The sequence below is a fragment of the Polypterus senegalus genome, chromosome 2, assembly GCF_016835505.1.
Source record: "Polypterus senegalus isolate Bchr_013 chromosome 2, ASM1683550v1, whole genome shotgun sequence".
In the NCBI taxonomy this organism is placed as follows: domain Eukaryota; kingdom Metazoa; phylum Chordata; class Cladistia; order Polypteriformes; family Polypteridae; genus Polypterus; species Polypterus senegalus.
In genome coordinates this window covers 116,328,085-116,349,366 of record NC_053155.1, presented here as the reverse complement: position 1 = coordinate 116,349,366, position 21,282 = coordinate 116,328,085, and the positions used below count along the sequence as shown (strand labels likewise).

General features: G+C 38.6%; 1 long non-coding RNA gene across 2 annotated transcripts in view; it reads right to left on the bottom strand.

Moving 5' to 3' along the window:
• Positions 1–21,282, bottom strand: part of LOC120523262 — a 341,303-nt gene that overhangs the window by 567 nt on the left and 319,454 nt on the right. The window lies entirely within an intron of this gene.

The following is a 21,282-nucleotide window of genomic DNA, read 5'->3' as shown; positions in this document are numbered from 1 at the left end:
GAGAGTTATTATGGTGCTTCTGGTTATTATTACAAAGAAACCTGTCATTATGTATTTCATTACAATAAACCTTGTTTTTTACCCAGGACTTATGTCTGGGGTGCTGCAACGCCCCCTACTGGTCACACAATACTAACTGTGTTACCCAGCTTTACCCTAGACATTTTCTAGGACAATTGACTATATGCACACAGTAGTGCTGACGTATTTCTGGTGAAATCTCAGCCAGCTCGGTCACTTCCATTGTCCATAGTGCAGTTGTGATTTTTGTTTAGTGGAGAGAAGTTTCAACATACAAATAGTTCTACAGCTGAACATTGTTGTGTACCTTTCTGTTGAGCTTCCATTAAGTACAACTAGGCACTTAGTTTTCATAAATTTCCCTCTGATGCGGAAACCCTATCTAAATGCACCATTGCTATCCAGAGAAAGTGTGTTACAGTTACTCCCCGTACCTGATTTTGTAACTGGCATTTTAAGTAGAGGATTTTTGCGAACGAGGGTCTGAGACAGGGCAGTGACTGTTGAGGAAGGGAGAAGTCTTTCGGTGTTTGAGTGGAACAATTTCTCAATATCACTTTCAAGACCAGTTTTTCGGGAGAGGAGAAAGTGACCAACAGAAGATAACACCCCGGGTGAGGAGGAGGAGGATCATAAAAATTCTCCAAGACCATAACTACACTTTGGCACCAGATTCAACAATTGTCTACCTAGCGCTTAATGAAAACGTGTCTGTCAGAGAGGAGATCCTCCAGCTGAGGAAACAATTTGAAATCCTTACAATGAGGCAGTGCTTTGGCATTCACCGTATTGCTGACTCAGACAGAGACATTTACTTTTTCACAAGGTAACATGTCCACCAGACTCAATGGATGGATTCTCTGCTTTTTACATGGCTCTTTGAGATGGCTCGCTATCTTTAGAATGACTTCTTGCTTTGTGCTGCCCTACTTGGGAAAAGCATGTGCGACTGAGTTGACATTTTGAAAGGCGCTGCTGCTATTGATTATGTAATGGCAGTTCACTCTTTTGTTGAATAATCTCTGGCTGATATAACTTCTCCAGTGCCTTTGCAGTATTAGGCTTACATACATAATCACCTGGTTTTTTTTTTTTAAAGAAGCCTAATGTAATCACATATTTGTCCAATGTACAGTAAGTTCATAGTAGACACAAGTTTTTAATATGTCAAGATCTTACTTTCGTAATTGTGGATGTAACTTGATGCATACAGTTTGAAGCCCTTCTCCTTTTTGGCTTTAGACGTGTGGCACAATGTTTGAAATATGTGACTTACGTTGTTTAACATAAGCCTGGACACCATCTTGAAGTGATCAGGTGAAAAACTCCATAGCTGGTCTATTTTGATCAGCGCCGAAAGTACAGCAACTAGCTGAAGCGAAAGCTGGAAGAGAGTGTGCATATAGCCTATTGTCCTCAGTTATACTGGTATTGGTTAATCAGATGTATCAGAAGTACTTTGTAACTAAGTTTTTTTTTCTATACAATATTTGTGTTTTTTTAGCAGGAGATAATATATTTGGCTCACTAGAGCTGCCTACTGTTGACCATGTTACATGTAAATGCCCATAACTGACACATTTCTGCTGTAAATCAATTCCTGCTTTTCCTAGTGAGTTGGCTTTTGCTGAATGTCATTGCAAAACAGAGTTTTACAGGGGAGTATATTCTGATAAATTGAAATGGGTAATCAGAAGGAATAATGTGCATTTTGAGTATAAATTACCACAATGAAAGGTCTATGATTTTCTTTTGTTTAGATTGTTCACTCAAGCATTTCTTTACGTGTTTTTCGTCAGTTGTATGTTCAAGCTTCTTTTTTTGCTATATTCATAGCCAGACAATAAAGTTCTAACAATAAAAGGTTTTACTTTAACTTTTTACAAACATAAATTACGTTTACGGCCTGCACATTTATGTGGCTCGTGTAATGAATTGAATAATTTCAAGATTACACAGGAAATAATTTTATTAAATTACATACAATGTGTATAGTGGAAAGCATCCACAGTTAGAGGGATCGAATGGGGCAGTGTTGAGGAGAGGGGGTTATAGTTTGAGAAATATTGTAGAAGAACTTCGTATTAAAAAACATCATCGATAGTGGTATTCAGGAATGTTACAAAGGTGAATTAAGTTGATTAATTTAAAGGTAAAAATGGCAAAAAATGTAATTCTAGCAGTAGACTTGAATCTGGAAAAACGTGGTGGTTGTTAAATCGCTTTTGTTGTTTTTCTGCCAACAATTACATGGGGATCACTGTTGGTGCTCCAACCCTTTATGACTTCTCTTTGTCTTTTGTTACAATAGATTTCTTAATATAGTATAAGATACTAAGAATAATGTATTGTAAAACATACTTTGCAAAATATATAAAATTTATTTTTAAATATACTATAAATTTTAGTTATGCTATACAATATGTTGTATATAGATATGTCAATATATTTCAAAGTCTTTTTTTTATACTGAAGTGTAGCATTTTATCTTGGCATTGAAAATATCATCCAAGAGATATCTCATAAATGTTTTTATATTGAAATATATTCTGGACCTAATCACATCATAATACAGCACAAATTATAATCCCAGTATTAGCCTACCATATATATCGTTATAACCTGTTCTGTCATCAGCACAGTGCTTGATTGTAAATGGTAACTGAAACAAGCTATTTCAAACAAATTGTATCTAAAGAGCTTTTTAATTCTTTAACATTCTTGTTTTTCATTTTAATCGCGGCCTGTTGCGCTTTGTTTTGATATGCTACAGGGGTATCTACAACTTTTCACAAACAGAAATTTTGTGAGCCAGTGCTCTAATATTCTAAACACATTATAGTTAAATTGGTTAAACCGAAAGCATATCTATTAATTTCCAGAAACTAATACTGAAGAGATATACATTTAACAAATTAGTCCCCTGTCAGTTCCCTGTGATCATGTCATGAAAAATCACACAGGTTTCTAGGAATAGATGACTATAAAGTACTGAATGCATGAAAATATTTGTGTAAACGTTTCTGTTTTTGAAAAGAAACGTAATTTTCATTGACGACTTGTGATTAGTAACACACATTACACTGTAAGGGATGAATAAAAATATATGATGCAGTTTGCAAAGTAATTGGCTTATTAATTTCTAATGTGAAGGTGATGTGGAAAAATAAGGTCTACAGCAATAAAAGAAGAAAAAAAGCTAATTGAATTAAAATTTGTGTGTAAACTCATTAACACTTCTGCTAATTTTAACTTCTCAAAGGGCAGATCTGTATTATTTTGGAACCACAATACTTTATTTCCGCTGCTCCATTTTACAAGAGTAATTTATTTGTTAAAACTCACTTTTTTAATGGATTCTAGTGACAAAAGTCTTGACATCTAGTATTCATTAATATAAGTTAGTCCTTTTCTTAATAGAAGTCTGTCTCTAAACAAAGTAGTTCCAGAATCATACCTAGGATCTCAACAATAAAACATATTTGTCATTATAAGGAAGAAAAATAGCCAGCATGTTGCAATGGCCACAAGCTCCATGTTAAAGGAAATTACCAATGACAAATTAAAAGAGGATTTTCCGCTCTTGACATTCCTAAGCTTTACCTTGTCTACTGTGTTTTTGCACCCAATCTTAAGTTTCAGCAGAGATACAATGGTGTCGGTCTCCCTGTTCTTTTGTAAAATGCCTGGTCTTTCATTTAGTGAAATATGGGCTGCTTCTTAATTTATGAGAAGTTAGCGTGGCAGTGCTTTGAAGACAGTTGTATTTGCAGTTTATCTTCCTAAAGCCCATTTCTCTCCATGACCTGTTTTAGGATTTTGCATTACAAAAGTTGAGCTGTGCGAGGGAGTGAATATTTGCTTGTTTCCAGTTCCCATAAGTAAATTATTTAAACAGTGCTGGATCAAACAGAGGTCCATTACTTGACACTATTGCATTCAAAAGATCAAATGCTGAGAACTCTTTTAGTGAAACATCAATTGAACAGTCCACCATATCGAGTATATGAAAGAGGCTGTAACTCCTTTCATTTTGATTGCCTGTCAATCAGAATAAAGCTTTAAAGTAGCCTCTACTATTCCAGTCCCCAAGAAGATGAAATATCTGAACTTAATGACTATAGGCCAATTGCTTTGACTTCAATGGTTATGAAAGCATTCGAACATCTCATGCTTTCCTACCTAAAGTCTACCACTGACCCTGTTCAATTCATCAAATAACTATTCATGGTGGCTCTAAAATCCGTACTGACCCCTACTCTCTCTTCTGTTTCTTTTTTTGGTTTCTTTGTGGTGGCGGCCTGCGCCACCACCACCTACTCAAAGTATCATGATGCACCAACGTTGATGGACTGAAAGCCAGAAGTCTACGTGACCATCATCATCAGGTCCTTCCATGAAAACCCTAAATACAAAGAGGACTGTTTGACTTATGTTAGGTAGATTGCCCAGAGGGGACTGGGCGGTCTCGTGGTCTGGAACCCCTACAGATTTTATTTTTTTCTCCAGCCTTTGGAGTTTTTTTGTTTTTTCTGTCCACCCTGGCCATCGGACCTTACTCTTATTCTATGTTAATTAATGTTGACTTATGTTTATTTTTTATTGTGTCTTCTATTTTTCTATTCATTTTATAAAGCACTTTGAGCTACATTTTTTTGTATGAATATGTGCTATATAAATAAATGTTGATTGATTGATTGATTGACCCTCTCCTTGATCCACTTCAGTTCGTATATAGAGTAAATCTCTCAGTGGAGGATACAGTTAAATTTTGCCTCCAATATATTCTTCAGACTTTCCTAACACCTATGTGAGTGTCTTGTTTGTGGATTTCTGCTCAGCCTTCAATACTATTGTTCCAGAGTTGCTTCAGAGTAAACTAATCCAGTTAGGTGTACCCTAAGGTGTCAGCCAATAGATTATGAGTTTCTTGATGGGTAGGAAGCAGTATGTGAGACAGGGCCCCCATCTGTCACATCCAATGTCAATTAGCATATGGTTCCCCCAAGGCCGAGTTCTTTTACCCCTCCTGTTTTCACTTTATACAGATGACTGTAGATCCATGGACAAATTTGTAAAAATCCTAAAATTTGCAGACACAACGGTAGTGGGTCTCATTACTAATAATGTCATATCTCCCTGTCAAAGATAGGTGGGCCATCTTGACTGAAAGAGTAGGAGGGTCTATTGTTCTGGGTCCAAATTTGAACAGCAGTGGTTTGTGATCCATGATGACGGTAAACTTGCATCCATAATAATATCTGTAAACATTCTTAGCATCACTTTTTCAGTATAATATGAATGTCTGCTGAGCTGAGAGCTCTAAAGGTAAATGCTAGGGGTCTTTCCTGCTTGCTTTCAAAGAGATAAGAAATGATCAAAGGGTCACAAGGTGAGATGTCAAGCACAGCGTGTAACTGCCTCTTTCTGTCACAGAGAATTAGCACTTAGCTATTTAGCAACATCTGCTTGGTCCTGTAAAATGCCTGATCACATTGTTTGGATTACTGCCAAGCCTGAGTTGTGTAGCCATTCAAATTGCTTGTAATACACAGCACAGATTTGTTTGGAAAAACTACCATAATAGTTTAACTGAGATTTTAAGATTTGTTACCCCTGGAATATCAGCTGTCACCTTTACAGTGATCTACTCTGTGGTGAAAATATTATGGATTGCCTTTGAAGAACATTTTACTTTGCTAGCTTTACTTAAACATCAAGTTGGCATTATACCCTGTCAGATATACGCGTCAGATGAATGCCTTCCGGGCTCAGCTAAGGTATGAAGTACGACTCTGAAATGACAGGTGGGTTCTGCCACTAACTTTGTCACCTGTGTCTACCTCTACAGCTCTAAGAATACTCAGTGTGGGCAACTGACTCCGTCTCTTCCCCTTCCTCCACCATGTCATATTAAGCCATGCACCCTGGAAGGGGTGCATCTCACTTTGAGTCTTAAAGCTGACAATGGTAAAATAGTCTACATTTCTTAGTAGATCATGATTCACTATAACCTTTGTAGTTACTGCTAAGAATCAGTGCCAGTTGAAGCCCATTTGGAGGCCTAGGTGAGGTGGACATTGTTGTCCCGCATTGTCTCCAGTGGATAGTCAGTATTATTAGACCTTGATGACCTTTCGGGGAGAAGGGTGGTCACCCTTGGTACTGCATGTGCCCCTTCAGTTGCACAAACGGCACCCCTTTGCGTATGTACCACTGATTTTACGGAGCTTATGCACATTTACTTTCATAAATGGTGTCCAGTTGGTAACAGTGTCTACTCAGTATCATCAGAGTTCAATGACAATGGGACCCTCTCAATGTCTGGAATGCACGTGCCCCTTAACTTTCTTAAATAGTGGCCACCTAGGTCACCTAATGGATTGACTGTCTCTGTTAATTATTGCAGTCTGCTTTGGTTTTAGAAATATCTATATCAGAGAAGCCTATTTACTGTGATCACTTTTAGTAACCGTTTCTTCTTTTTCTAATGTGTTCATCTTCAGTTAACATAAGGGTCAGGGACGTGCATGGAGAGATAAAATGGTGGCTCAAGCCACTGCCTTTTCCCCTTGTTGGTCCAAATATCATTTGCAATCAGTCATTGCAGTCTATCAAAATATGGAAGCCCAAAGGATATAAAATTCAAATGCTGATGGCATTTACAAAGCAAAAAGGTATTGTTTATTTTTTTTTTTTACTGAGAGCTATAAATATATAAAGCATATGCAAAATCATTTTATATTGTACTTCAGGGTTCTGCATTATAAAAATTGTAAATTTTCCTTGCTTAAAGTCTAATACTCAGAAAAACAATGATGATTTGTGGTGGTACTGTTTATGAGTGATATTGCATTTGGTATTCCACATAACCTGGCTGGAATTCTTTTATTTGCTTTTTTGTCTTATTACGGTACTGTATATTAAGAAAAACAATATACATGATAGTGTAGTGGTATAGTGTCTTTTGAGATGGTCTAATATAATTAGCAACCATTGTCAAATATTTTTTCCTAAGGTTATTAATATTACACTGCAAAAAGTGAAATCTAACCCAGTGAAAAGTATTTAAATCATGAAATTAAATCTAGTTTTCCTTGCTGCAAGAATTATTGACTAATCCAAAAATGTATATTTAAAATTTGCATATTTATGATGTCACATCATGTTGTAACGGCCGACACACTCTCCATAACCGGCAGCCACACCACCTACAGTAGACCTGTGGCCTGGCAAGTTGATAAAGTGAGCTTATATTCATAAAAAAGAAATGAACAAACTCCAAAAAATATATATATATCATACCCCGACATAACATTAGGAATTAGGAAAGGAATAATAAAAAGAAAAGGTGCAGCACAAAGTTAATATACAATACAAACCCTCCCTTGACCCCACACTGAACACGAACTCAATAAGATACACAGAAAGCTCGAAACACACATAAAAGTCCAGAAGATTTATCAGAAAATGGATAATGTCTGTGTACCTAGTTCAGCTGGAAAAATTGTCCTACTGAAACTATGTGGATGAAAATGATGGCTTGTTCCTCTCCCCAAACAACAAGAAATAGTCTCACTGTGCTTATCCATGGTACTTGGCATAATCCAGAACCCCAGGATTTTGTGGTGCAAAGATGTTGTTGTTGGGCATTGAAAGTCGCAGGTAGACAAAGGGGTGAATGATTTGGATCAGTGCTTTCTCCCATCTCTGTAGTGAATTGCGGTCTAGTAGAATGGAATTTTTTTTTCTTTCTCTCCTTCCATTTAAATAGCAAATGACCAGATGCAGGTGATGAGATTGACAGGACGAGTTATCATGAGGGACCACGGATCCATAGTATTATCCTTCTCCTTTTGTTTCCAGGGAAGCATATTTATATACACACAGACCATGTAAACAGGACAACACAACGAAAGACGGGACTCAGCACAAACTACATTTATGATGACATTAATCATGTAGCACCATTACAATGCGATGTCATTGATGCAATGATTGTGGTCACATGACACATCCTACCTTGTTATGTGAACCAAGGATGGATATTAAAATTAAAATTGTCAAAATAAATCAAAATCATTAATAAACCCCACAAATGGAATCTACAAAATAAAAAAACACAAAATACACATGAAAAATGCTACAATCTTTATTTTGTAGACAACATTTTGTGGATGTCGGTGCATGGCTGTATCCATATTGTTTATTATCATTATTTCCCTAGCTGTCACTATGACACACGGGTGACGTGGCATGCTGTGTTGACAGGCCTTCCCAATTTAAGATTGTAATTGAGCATTGGAATACACTTAAAAAGTACAACATTTTGCTTAGTTAGGTGTAAAATAACACAAGTTAGTGTGGTTTTGTGATTTGACCTTGATGATTGATTCTGACAGCCTTTTCTGGTTCTCCGACTGCACCTTGTGTTTTCACTACATCTCTATTTCCCACATTTTTCACCTCACATCTTCTGGTCTTTTTTTTTTCCTCTCTCACAATTCCTCTGTGCACTTTCACATTTCAACTAAGCGTCTCTAACAATTCTTGGTTACTTCAGATTTTCCTGTCATCTTTTCTGGGCTCAGCTTTTCTCTTTGTTAATCAGGTTTGTTAGACGTAGAGACAAAGCATCAGCCTGAGGTTTGTGCTCTGCTGGCACTTCAGTATGATTTCCTCCAAATAAACTTAGATTTGTCAATGTGTGCCATCTCTGTAGAATACCATTTATTACTCTTGTGTCAAGGTGTTTTTAGTAAGGATTTGCTATAATTTTATTTCATTACAATTCCACTTTTGCTGTCCTTTGCACTAAAGGCTAATGATAGGCTCAGGCCACTGTCTGGAATGTCGTCTAATTTATTAGGCCTGGTTTCTGCCAGCATATGTACATTAATGTGATCTCTGACTTTAATTCAGACCTTGCCAGTAGATCAATGTGGACTGTAAAAGGTGCCCTTGAGCAGAACCTGAAGATAGAAAATGCTAAGAAAAAGGCCACTTTAAGAACAAAATAGTGTTGCATTATAGAAAATAAACACACAGGACTAGGTAAGGTAAGAGGAAAAATAAAATATGCAATAATAACAAAAATACTAAATCCTAAACCTTTCTAGGCCTTAGAAGGAGTCCCTGACTAACCCATGGGCTGGCGGGTCCAATTGTTTCCTGTATCCCAGACCTTCCTCTGTAACCACACTGCCCTCTTTTACTCCCTGCCTGGTGAGTCCTTGCCAACACTCTGTTCCCAAGTCCAAGTTCACCACATTGTTAACAAGAAGAGATGTTTAAAGTCCCTTCCAAGATAGATAGATACCATATTAATCCCAAGGGGAAATTCACATAATCCAGCAGCGGCATACTGATACAAAAAACAATACTAAATTAAAGACTAATAAAAATGTGTGTAAAAGCAGACAATAACTTTGAATAATGTTAGCATTTACTCCCCCGGGTGGAATTGAAGAGTTGCATAGTGTGGTGGAGGAACAATGTCCTCAGTCTGTCAGTGGAGCAAGACAGTGACAAAAGTCTGTCACTGAAGCTACTCCTCTGCCTGGAGATGACACTGTTCAGTGTATGCAGTGGATTCTCCATGATTGACAGGAATTTGCTTAGCGCCCGTCGCTCTGCTACAGATGTCAACCTGTCCAGCTTTATTCCTACAATAGAGCCTGCCTTCCTAACAAGTTTGTCCAGGCGTGAGATATCCTTCTTCTTTATGCTGCCTCCCCAGCACACTACCACGTAGAAGAGGGCACTCACCACTACCGTCTGGTAGAACATCTGCAGCATCTTATTGCAGATGTTGAAGGACGTCAACCTTCTAAGGAAGTATAGTCGGCTCTGACTTTTCTTACACAGAGCATCAGTATTGGCAGTCCAGTCCAATTTGTCATCCAGCTGCACTTCCAGGTATTTATAGGTCTGTACCCTCTGCACAAAGTCACCTCTGATGATCACAGGGTCCATGAGGGGCCTGGGACTCCTAAAATCCACCACCAGTTTCTTGGTCTTGCTGGTGTTCAGGTGTAAGTGGTTTGAGTCGCACCATTTAACAAAGTCTTTGATTAGCTTCCTATACTCCTCCTCTTGCCCACTCCTGATGCAGCCCACAATAGCAGTGTCGTCAGTGATTACAGCCTTGATCCATTTCTAGTGTCAGGACTGGCTCAAAGAACTCCAGGGGTTATTCCACCCTAGTTGTATTCCTACAACTCAACATATATTACATGAGTAGGTAGGTAAATCTGCAGGGGTCTGCTAATATAAAATACAAGGGCATACGTAAGACAACACACCACCCTGCTACCACATTTCATTCCCTGGACTAGTGAAGTGGTAGATAACATCATCTGGAGAATGATGGACTCAAATATTTTTTTGCATTAGTTAGGTGTACTTATGTTGGCAAGCTATATTCTTTTCTACGGCTCTAATAGTTATTTGTAGGCTCCTTCCTTTATTTATCACAGTTAAGGCCCTGCTAGGATATACTGATATTGATGTCTCTTCCAGGAAAAGGGCCAAACAAGTTGCAATTGTAATCCCAGCCATTAACTTTAGATTACATGTAGGATGGTAAAAATTAAAATCTACAATTCTCTGCTTTGAGTTTTTTCCCCAAAGCGGAAGCAGCGCCTCTTCGTGTTGCCTTCCAAGCCTTGTTCTTTTTGCCACTTTCTTCCCAACGCTTCCAGCTACTAGCTGAGACTTTGTTTACTGGCCCTGATTTTATGCTCTGAGCTGAAAGTTCTGTCACATTTTTCTCTGCTAATTCCATAGTGACGGCTGCATCACAGTCAGCACTGAATGTTAAATTGTTTCTTTTTGGATGGCACCACATTTTAATCTCGACACTGGTCTGTCACAGAGGGTAACATTTCAAACCTGTCGAAATACACAATGAGCGACTAATTTCTTCAGTGCAACAATATATTCAGCAATCACGTCTTCCACTGCCTTATCCCCTCAGTGAAATCTGAAGCACTCGGCAATTTGGCATGTGGTACTCGTTCAGAATTTTGCCCATCTTGGTTTAACTCTGCTTTATCTGGTAATATTTTCTTCATTTTGGGCAGGTCATCTTATGTCATGCAAATACCTGTTCTCTCAAATTAACAGTCAAAATGGTCTCTGGATTTATCATAACTACCAGGTCCCTAAAGTGAGTGTTCATCAGCCAGTTTGACATTGCCTGTTGTTTAATAGAATTGTAAGTTAACCTAAGGCACCCTTGTTACTAAATGTTATATAGTTATTCTTCTTATTCCTTACACATTAGATGTACTAAAGACTAATAAACATAAGAACTCTGCTGGAGCAGAAATGACTTTTTCATCATTTCTATCTGCTCAAAGAACGCTAAACACAGTTTCCTCAGTCCTGCCTAACATTTGGCAACCTGCATGAGCCTAGTTAACATTTTATAGACTAATACATTACAATAGCAGCCATACCACATGCACTTCAGAACAGGTCATCCACCTGAAACTAAGCATGTTTGGGCCCAGCCAGTGATTGGATGAGAGACCACCTACAGAAAAGCTTAGATTGCTGCTGGAACAGATGGTGGTGAGGCCAGCATGGGGCGCTTATTATGTGGTCTGTGTGAGGATCCCAATTCCCCAATACAGTGACAGGGACACTATGCTTTTAAAATGACACTGTCTTTCGAATGAGATGTAAAACCGAGGTCCTGATTCTCTCTGGTCAGTAAAGATCCTTGGGCATCCTTCGTAAACAGTAGAATGTATCCTGATGTCCAGGCTAAATTGGCCTCCATGGCCTAGTCAACTGCCCCCTCAATCATCCTTGGCCTCTAATTGGCTCTCTCTTTCACCACTTCACTACGTAAGAGCTAATGTGTGGTGAATGTACTGGCTAAAAATGGCTGTTGTCGCATCATCTAGGTGAATGCTGCACATTAGTGGTGGTTGAAGTGGCCCCCCACTGACTAAAGCTCTTTGAGTAGTGAGAAAAGTGCTATATAAATGTAAGGAACTATTATTATTATTAACTATCCATCCATCCATTATCCAACCCGCTATATCCTAACACAGGGTCACGGGGGTCTGCTGTAGCCAATCCCAGCCAACACAGGGCACAAGGTAGGAACAAACCCTGGGCAGGGTGCCAGCCCACCGCAGGGTGCACACACACACACACACACCAAGCACACACTAGGGACAATTTAGAATCACCAATGCACCTAACCTGCATGTCTTTGGACCGTGGGAGGAAACCAGAGTACCCGGAGGAAACCCACACAGACATGGGGAGAACATGCAAACTCCATGCAGCGAACCCACCATGTCGCCCTATAAAATTAAATTTAGAATTGTCTAGTCTAATCTGCTTTTATCTCTGGGTAATGCTGGTAAACATGTCTCTCTAGATACATGCAACTCAGATTCAGTGTATTCACTTATATTTTCATTTCAACATATTGCTGCATTCTGTTTTCCACAATTACACTGTTCTCCTATTTGAAAGGTATAGAAAATAAGTATTTATTGTTCCTTTACACCATTGCCTTATGCTTTCAACTACCAGCAAATCATATTTTAAAAATACTACTTGCATGTTTCTGCTTCTGTGTTTTCTAACACAGTAAAATATGTGTTGCACTGCAATTCATTTTCAGGCTCAACTTCTTTTTATCCATAAGTATGTGTTTATGATTAGTGCTGTCAGTAGATATAGTGGAGTCTTTGTAGTGAATTTCCCTTAAGATTATATGTTATCACATACTCTGTATAATTTTAGGTATCTAAAATAAAGTAGCCTAAAAAAGGTTTATTTTACTTTCAATAAGTTATTACATTTTAAAGTAATGTACAACTAACATGATTCAGCCATCAACATCACTTTTTTATTACAAACATTACTGTTTACGCAAACATTTATAGTATCGATAAAAAGTATTCAACCCTTGGAAATTTTAACATTTTATTGTTACACAACATTGAATCACAGTGGATTAAATAATGCTTTTCTAACACTGATGGGGGCTGTTTTTTTATTTATACATTTATTGGTCAAGCTTGGGTCACAGAGTTAGTTGTTCAAGAGACAGTAGGTGAGTTCAGCATGTTACTCAATGAAATGCAGCAGAGCAGCTACGGAGCTGTCCTTGCACCACTGCTGTTAGAGATTAAGAATCGCTGGCAACCCCGGTCACAGTGGCATAGGTATTTTCCTCATATTCATTGTCATGAAATTTCTATTATAACTAAGTATTTTTAAGGCCCCTTGAATTTTGTTACAATGGTATTCCACCTGTACTCCTTTACATTCTATGGGTTTTGTCAGTGGTCCCCCATGAGCAAAGGATGCCTGTCCATCACAGTCAAGTGGCTGCCCTCAGACCTATAAAAGCTGGGAAAACACACAGTCCCTTGTGGTTTATTCGGATTGTGCTTGTGGTGTGGTGGCTCTCTACTGTGATTTTATGTGGTTTTTGATTATTTGAGAATTACTGGATTTTTGGCCTTATGTTGCATTCTTTACTTCATATTTTGGATTTGTGATTGGGACTTATTTGTCTTGGATTGCCATTGCCTTTATTTGGATCCCTGGCTGTGCCTTTTATGCTCTTTGGAGCTTATTTTGTGCCTTAGAACATTTTAGTTTTATTTTATTTCTACTTAGTCCTTTCTGTGACTAGCCAGGTTTTTTTTATAGCATGTTCCACTATAGTGGGCACTTAGAGAATTTCTGGAACTTTTCCTGCTTTTGACCTCACTAGGTCATAACATCTGGAAGGCCCAGCTTGCAATGAGTCAGTATTATGGCCTAACTCACACAATGAAGCTAAAGGAACAAACCAAGCAACTCCATTAAGAGGTGTTTGAAAATCACAAGAAAGGGGATGGAAATATCTAGGTCATTGAATATCCCTTAGAGTCAGGTCAGGTTAGGGAGAATGCACTGCTGAACCCACCACACGACAAAACATCTCAGGATCCCGGTTGGCAACCCCCTAGGCAGACATGCGGTCCAGTCCCACCCTTCAGAAATGACCATCTGTCTACTGTAGCCAGGTGTCATGTGGGTGTCCCCTTGGCCTGGTCCAGTTGCTTGGGTCCTTGACAATGAGGATCCTGCAAGCCAGATCACCCTCCAGGAATTGCACCACATAGCTGTAGTGCTGTAATTGATGCTTCCTCACAAAGCAGGTAATGTGCCTCATTTAGGACTCCATTACCAACCTGTCATTCAACACAAAGTTAAAGCAGTGGTACCCAAGGATTCTCTGAAGAGACACAGTACCAAAGGAGTGCAGTCTTTGTCTCAGATCAATCTATGGAGTCCATGTCTCACAACCATATAGCAAAACAGGAAGCACCAGGACTCCAAAGACTTAGACCTTCATCCTTTTGTAGAGTTATCAGGAGCACCCCACTTAGTAGAGATGTATTCTGACTTTGACATCAAAGATTTTTTTTCAGATGATCAATGTTAAAAAAGCCAAATTAAAATCCACTGTGATTTAATGTTGTATAATAATAAAATGTGAAAACTCCCAAAGGGGTGAATACATTTTATAGAATACATATTTAATAATTGTGTGCTTTACCTTAACAAAATGCAACTTTAAGCAAAATTTAGGCTGTTAATAAAAAACAATGTGCATCACTACAAAGATATTGTAGGAGAACGGCATCCCGGCCAGGAGGGAGGATGGTGTCTTACTCGGACGGGAGGCCAGAGTTGAATGGAGTTGCCGATAGGACGGGACAATAACTTTGTGTCCAGCAGGTATGATATAATGGATGGACTGAGAAAAGCAGAGGATTTGGAGTGGTTCCATTCCCCATATGCCCCATATGGTGGCAGGGTTCCTCATATGGGAACAGTCAGGACACCCTTAGGGGTGCTTGGGAGATGGAGTCTGGAAGTACAGACATGTCAGAGTACCTCGGGATTGAGAGAAGGGGCTGTCAAGGGAGGACACCTCCCTACTTTCTTCATAGCCTGGAAGTGCTTCCAGGAACCTACAGCATGATGCCAGAAGTATTCCCAGGTCCGGTTTAAAATGGAACCCACTGCCTCACATAGATGAGTCAGAGTCAGGCGGCAGTGGGCAACATTCAGCGGAGGAGAGGAGGAAGAATTATTGGTTTATTGTTCATTTATTGTATAATTGTGGGATATTACTGGAAAGAGGTTTGTAAAAGGTGTTTGGTAGAATAAATATTCGTTATTTTATTTGTATAACATGTGGTTTTATACTGTGTCTTGGGCCTGGAACGCTCTGGCGCCACCTAGCCACAGTTAACATAGTCGACAGGATTTCAGATCATCCAGTTGGCAGAAACCAGCAATTTAAAAAAAAAAAATTCTAGCCAAAACCCAAACTGGTAATCACACACAACCTGCACCTTACCTCACGTCAGTAATTGGCTTAAAAATCAGACAAGAAAGCCAGCTAACGTCAAGCTGATCGATGAGCAGCAAATGCCTGGTCACTGTCAGGGAGTGCTTATTAAAGTGAAGATAGATGGTCAACATACCGGCTGCCAGTATGGGTTTGAACAGTCAGGAAGACGACTTCAAGGGAGGGACACTGGAACATATCTTTGATGGGAAAAATAATGAGGTATGTACCATCGAAAAGGCAAGGTCCCTAAAAAGAGTCAAGACCCTTGCAACCACACACGGGCGGTCTTTTGTATTGTCCAGCTCCCTAGCATGAATGTTTTGAGTCAGTGAGAGACTGGAACAAAATCATTTTCCTGTCCTGCCAGCCAGTCCATCTGTCATTCGACTCTGGCCTCCCATCCGCGTAAGGAACCATCCTCCTTCCTGGCTGGGATGGCTGTTCTGCTCCTACAGATAAGTCCACAGTGAAATCAAATGGCACAATCATGGTGGAAAACTAACAAGACCAAGTTTTTCGGTATCAACTGGCAGTCATAAAAGATGATCAGTCATTGTGATTTCTTCATGTTGATCATTCTCATGGACTTTTGCAGAGTGAGTAGAACCCTGTTGAAATTATGATTTTCTCCAGTCTTTGACTTCTCTTGCATTAAACGATTTCAGATAAAAACTTTAAGCTTCATAATAAAATCCAGTGGACTGAAATTTCTAATATTACTGAATACAAAAGAATGCCTTACTGTAATGCTTCAGTGGCTATTTCTCGTTGGCATTGGTGTATATTTGCTTATTACATTCCAGGATGAATCAAAGCCTAAAAACCTATAGGTTATTCTGAAGGCAAAATATTAATCCTAACCTTCACTAAATAGGGATACCTATATGTAAACCTCATGTACTTAAATACAATCTTCAGTTATTGAATGCAAATTCTGAAAGAGCACAGTGGCATTTAAATATAAATTAGATTTATGCTTTGTTTGATATGTTGCAGTGAATTTGTTAGGGTACTGTGTTAATGAAATTTGCTGCCAGTTCTGCATTAGTGCTTGAAATATCTACTGCTGGCAAAGTACCTCTAAGAACTAACCTTTAAAATATGTTGGCATTGCTTCTGAAAATCTACAGTCATATTATAATTTCTACTGTACTGTATGTGTCAGAATTATTGTTGTATAAAAAAGAAACATTATAAAACCATCAGTTTTCATATAAAATGTGTGTCACTGATTATAGTAATAAATATCCACATGTATAACTCAGGTGATAATAGCCAGTTAAAATTTTAAAAGCTTGTTATTTTCGTTCTGTAAAAAGCCAGTTTTTTAATTCCTAAAATAATACATTTCAGATTCAGTATACCTAATTCAGTAAACCTTACCTAAATTATGCAATAAAAATGACTAACTGATAATAAACTCTGGTGTAAATGGGATAGCAATTGACTAATAATATAATGATGTTAATTTTTAACTTCTAAACAGTTGACCTACAGTTCATGCTTTCATTACTCATTCACTTGTGAGGATATTATTACTTCTACTGCTATTATTACTAGATAGGTCACCAGATCTTCTATCTGTTCATGCATTTATTTTGCTAAAAATGGTTGTCACCACCATATTATAGTGATTCCCAGTTGGCTAACTGCTTTAGCTCACCTTTTAAATGGCATGATGTGACAGTTTCATCTGTTTGAGTGGCTTCTATTCAGTCCTGAGAGCCTCACAAGTCTCCAATCAGTCTCTGTCCAGGGTGGGTACTCCACAAAGCGTGCATACTAAGCTAGCCTCACTTAATTCTACAAGACGGGCTCATTTCAGCTGTGCTCAGTTAACCAATGGGGATTAGGGCAAGTCACACTTGCTAAATGCAGCAGCTAAGCAACACCTCTGAGGCTGCCCTGTGCCAGGCTAAAGATGAAGATTAGCATAGCACTGTGGCTTGAGAGGTCATGAAACTCCTGTTCGATGAGAAACAAAACATTTAGTTTATCTAATGTTGCTTCATTCAACTGGTCAAAAATAAAAAAATATAAATACTAATACAAAATCTTCTTATATAATATGTTACCATGGCTGTTTGTCTGTCCAGGATTTTAAATCACCTGTAACTCGCAAACTGTTTGACCAATTGACTTGAAATTTGGTACACATATACTACGTGACATCTATTATCCGTTTTTGGGGTGATGATTGACCTCCAAGGTTATTCCTCTTTTTATTATTTTATTGTAAACAGGGTGGCCGTGGGGTGCATGCGTACGGGCGCCATTCTCATTCTCTACCACCTTCGCCGTCACTTCCCCTACCTCTTCATATCTTAAATCATTCTTGAGGCAGATTGAAAACTTAAGTGCCAGCTTAAGTGAAAAATTAAGGAAAACGTACTAAGTAATTGCAACACAAACACCAACTTAATCACTTTTAACGCGGAAAGATGCCGACGAAAGAAAAGAAGAAGCGGCCTGCTAGGATGGAGAAAAGAAGAGCAAGCACATCAACCTCTGAGCAAACAAATGCTAAACGTACAGAGAAAGAGGATGAAAACTATGATTTCTCAAATCAAGTGTATTCACTGCATGTTATTGTGCAGTGTACCGTTACTGGTAGGTTATAAAGGTGTTGTCTATGAAATTAAAATCATAAACTATACAAAGTACCAGTTCAAAGTAAGTACCCTGTGACAGTAAATAGCCTTGACATTTTCATACAGTAGTAATTTAACATGCAAGAGAGAATGTCACACTTCATGACCTTTTAGGACCAAACATGCTGCGGTCCTTTCCTAGAAAAACTTATGCAAGTGGGAGCTCATGTATTAAATAGAGCTTTTTAACCACTAGCATAAATAATGATTAAAAATAATGTCCATTATTAATTTTCATATGTGTCATAACAATTTTGTCGGTATATTATATAATATTAAAGAATAAACATATTTGTAGAACATTTGTTATATTAAATACACTCCACTGCACATCTCCTCAATTATTTTAAGTGTGCACAACCTGTTTATAATTTAGAATTTACTGTATAACTTGCACCTAAAGTAATGAAAGCATCTGGGAGTGAATGAAGACTGCATGAACCCATCAAGGTTGTATAATTATTTGCAATGCTTAGATTTGCTGTTAATGGTTATTATGCAAATAATATATATATTTTTAAGTAAAAGCTTGATGCCAATCTCTCTCTGTCATTGATTAGTAGTGTTGCTGAGAAGCTAGATGGCCCATTCCTTGTCTAGTTGTGGTCACTTAAGGCCACAAAGGAAGCTTTGTGAAAGTCCTTTGTTGGTAGTAAACTGGGTTGAGGTAAAGCAGTAAAAATTAAAGAGTTTCAGTCACTGAATAGCCTGTCATGGAGGTCCCCAGTGTTGAATACAGTGGGTTCAATACAGACAGCAAGACAGGTAAGAGGATAAAGGTAATATGCTGCCATAGAAGACAAGGGTTGACTGGCACCCTAGCTGGAGCGGATGGTTCCCTACCTGAACGGGACACTTTGGTAAAGGAAGGGTGGAAGGAGACAGTCATACATAGCTATGTGCTCCCCCAGTACAATAGATGGCAATAGATTGGTGGGTTTCCTGATATCCACACCCGTAAGACTTCATGGAAATTGGAGTTCTAATGGGTATCCCTGCTGATTCTCATGAGAGCCACCAGGGGGTGCTGTGGGAGGGGTTTTCAGTATGAAGGTAGCAACTCCACCTCACTTGGTGAGCCAGAGTTGGGTGGATGAGCATGAAGCTCACTGAGGAGGAGTGGAGGAGAGGAAAGAGACAGAGGAGAAGCCTGTGAAAGGCATTTGTGCATAATGAATGATTGGTTTGAACCTGGGATCTGTGTAGTTGTGGCTGTGTTTGTGGTGCTGCAGTGCCCCTGTACTGGTCACAATGTGTGTAACTGGTCTATCTCCTATTAAGGAACCTAAAAGGTAATTTGGTACCTCTCATATTAGATGCACACCACAGGTGAACTGATAACACAGCACAGTTCTGTACATTGGCAATGCCGACTGTCTTTTAAAGGCATTTGAATGTTGAGCAGTTCACTGAATGCTAAAGCTGTTCCTTAATATTTTGGGTGTTTTCTACCCATCAATTGATTTGATGGTAAGAGAGTCTTTTTAAAATGTGTCTATTCTTAAGTAAGATTTAATTAGTGATAGCAGATAATGTTTGTTATGCTTTCCATAAAGCATGGGTACAATGGACTCACTCATGTGCAAATAAATAGCACCACCAGGTCCAGCAGAAGCATGTAAATAGCAAATCATTCCATAGCATCAACATATAGATTGGTCATTTTAGAACGACAGTCAAGTGTATGTCCAACTGCGTAATGCCATCCTTCATTATGATCCAGGGCAAACTACATACCAGGACAGAGGTTCAAATTTGGGGTCTCGCACCAGTGGCAGAAGCTTTACTTTTCCTTTATGGTTATAAGACAGCAATGTATGTTTGAATATATGAGTGTACATTGCAATTCTTGTATTTGATTTACAAACCACTCACTTGCTACTGGTTGCCTAGTTTCAGTGGTGATTTAAGTATGACAGTCATAAACTAGTCAGTTAGCAAAAAAAAATAAACTAATTTTTACTGCCAAATACGTTTAATTATGCAATACCCACATTCAGATCCATAATGTACCTAGGCATTTAATTAGTCTGCTGTAGATTGCTCACTTTCTTAATAACAGATGCATTCCCTTTTTCTATTTTTACAGATTTGTTCTGCAAGCGTTACTTCTTGTTAAGCAGGTGAAAAGACTGTCGCTGTCTTTGTTATATGCCTCACTATTTTACCACAGTTAAATAAAACTCCAGACAGAAGGATGGCCTGTAACTCATGTCCTATACTTTTTCCAAGCTCTCTTTTAATACACCATCCATTATATCAGCGGCTGGGCGTAAATCTGTAGATGTTGCACTTTCCTCCTTGTCTTTTTGACCCATGAAGGATGTGCTCCTTTAATATGACGAATGCATTCATTAAACCAAATGAGCCTCGACTGTAAGACTAGGCCAACCCGAAATCTGCTGTGTCTCCTAGTGGTGAATAGCAGCACTTTTAATTTGGAACATTCTGTTGAGTTGGTCTGTCAGAGGCTTAGTTGTGAACACATCCACGACTGTACCTTTTCATCTTTGTTTAATCTGTGCGGTCTGCTTTCTCTCAGTCAACCAGTAGCTGTTATGTCCTATGCTTCTGCTTGCCAATTTCCAGTCTTGACAGTTATGGTCTTTGTTCTTCTCACATTTGTGTGGCTGGCCAACTCTCTGACTATGTGTGTTGTTGACATATCTACCCCAGCATCAGCTGCCTCATGTGTCTTTTTAAGTCTGCCTGCTTGTCTTTGTTGGTGGGAGTGAATTGTCTGTGCAGTCAAGCAATTTATATAGCGATGCCTGTTTGATTGCCAGTTCACTGTTTTGTTTGGTGCCTGTCTTAAGAATTCTCGATTTTGTTTTCTTCTGTCCCTGGTCATGATTATGGTTCACTGTTACACTCAGGCTTTTTTCACACTTTTAAAATTTTGATTCTGACCATGGCAATACTCCTTCAAGCTTGTCTCTGTTTTTTCTTGTCCCAAAACACTCTCTCCATTGGTATGCATTCCGAGTTTGACCTGTGCTGCCCCTGATCTTTAATACCGGTTACTCCTATGAAAAATATTTATTTTTCTTGAAAGGTTTTCTAATAAATATCTTGACATTATTTAGTGCGTTGGTATGTAATCCTTGTACCTTACAAAAATTCCAGTGATCCGGAATTAAGAAAAAAATGTGTTTCATTTTTAGTTGCTTGATTGGATCATAAAGGAGTGACTATGAGTGAGTTTTAAATGAATGTGGATTG